The sequence below is a fragment of the Chionomys nivalis genome, unplaced genomic scaffold, assembly GCF_950005125.1.
Source record: "Chionomys nivalis unplaced genomic scaffold, mChiNiv1.1 scaffold_28, whole genome shotgun sequence".
Lineage (NCBI taxonomy): Eukaryota > Metazoa > Chordata > Mammalia > Rodentia > Cricetidae > Chionomys > Chionomys nivalis.
In genome coordinates, this window is record NW_026646922.1 from 2,418,346 (window position 1) to 2,420,241 (window position 1,896).

The following is a 1,896-nucleotide window of genomic DNA, read 5'->3' on the forward strand; positions in this document are numbered from 1 at the left end:
TCTGCCTCATGAGTGGTGGGACTAAAGCTGTGTGCCACCACCGCCTGGCTGAACATCTCTTTTTGATTCTTTTAGCTTATCTATGTGTAGAATTGCTAGTGTTATAGTAACCAACTCCTTGCCTAAAAGTTCTAATTCTTTCATATCATTACTATCATTTGGCGTTGCCATCTTTAGAAATTTGGTTAGTCTTTTATATATGTGACAGTTTTTCATTGTACCTGTTTTGTGTTTTGTTTTTTCCAACTGGTTCTTAGGTAACTGAGGCTGCTCTTGTCCTCCTGATGTTCTCCTGCCTCTATTTGAGCTACTGCATCAGGCTTCATTGTAGTTTTCATTTTAGTTCTTGTTGTTAATGATGTTGAACATTTTTCATGTGCTCATTTGTTTTATATATCACTCAGGGCTTCTTGCACTCAGGTACTTCACCACTGACCTTTACCTACTACTTTTTTTTCTTCAATTCTTTTTAAATTAAGGATGAGCAGAATTATTTTTTCCTGAAGGTTGGGGTTTTTTTTATTTTTTTTTATTTTTTGAGGAATTGGTTTAATATCAATAAACACACGCATGTGTGTGTATGTGTGTGTTAAGGAAAGGGGCAGTTGTACACACAGTAGTAAGGGTGGGTATAGACTTCTCAAGATAGAGTTGCCTGCAAGACACTGTTCTTTGCAATCATGTATCAGGATTATTTTTTCAACTAGAAAACACCATTTGTATGGAGCAGGGAATTGCCAAATGTTTCTTGCATAATTCTAGAGGAAGAACGTCTTTCTAAGTAAGGGCTTTATTTTGTTTGAAATTTTTAAGTCAGTTTTAAACTATAAATACTTATATGTGATACTAGTAATGAATCAGAAAGTGGCTTCTTTTTAAAAGTTCTATGAAAAAATACTTGATATCACTAATCGTTAGAGTAATGAAAGCAAAACCACAGTGAGATATCATGTTATTGCCTCTTCTATGTTCAGAGGGTCATTGTGGAAAAGACAAAAGAAGTAAAGCTTGTGGTGCACACCTTAATCCCAGCTCTTGGAAGGCTGAAGTGGGAGAACTAGGAGTTCAGCCTAGGTAAGTGTACCGTTGCCTAAATAGTGCATAGTGAGCTCAAGATCACCTTGCAATATTAACCCCCCCAAAAAAAAGAATAAAAGAAAAGAAAAAAAAAGAAAAAAAGACAAAGTCATTTTGGTAAAGACATAATAAAAATCTCTATAGGCTGTTGGTGGAATTATGGCTTTGTACAGTCATTATGGAAAATAGTATGGAGATCCCTTTGAAAGTTAAAAGTAGAAACAAGATGATCAGCAATAGATAACGATAGCATGGTGTTTACAAGCATGCATGTATACACACAGTGGAAGACAACTCATACTTAATGAAGGGAATCCCATCATTTTATGTGATCTAATCTGGAAGACATTATAATAAATGAAATAAGCCTAGAACTGAAAGACATGGAAATACTGATTGTTTTAACTTATAAATACAATATAAAAAGTTGAACTCAGAGACAGAGGCTAAAATGGTGGTTATCAGAGGCTGCCTGGGAGAGGAGATAGAAAGATATTATTCCTAGCGTACAAAGTTTTAGTTAGGCTGAGTATGTTCTAGAGGTCTATTATACATCACAATTGCTATAAACAATAATGTAGCTCTTTAGAATGGCTCAGTGATTGATGTACCATCACAGTTTCTACAAACTGCCTCTGACAAAACTATGCTGTAATAGATTGGAATAGAAAACCCTTGTAATAGAATTGTTTACTTTCATACAAAGAAGATTGAGAAAACACCAAAATCTGCATGCGGTGTGTGCTCATTTCATCTTTAAGGGGTTTGTGTGGTGAGATTCATGACACCATCTAAATCAGAATGGTTCAGCAGGGCCTA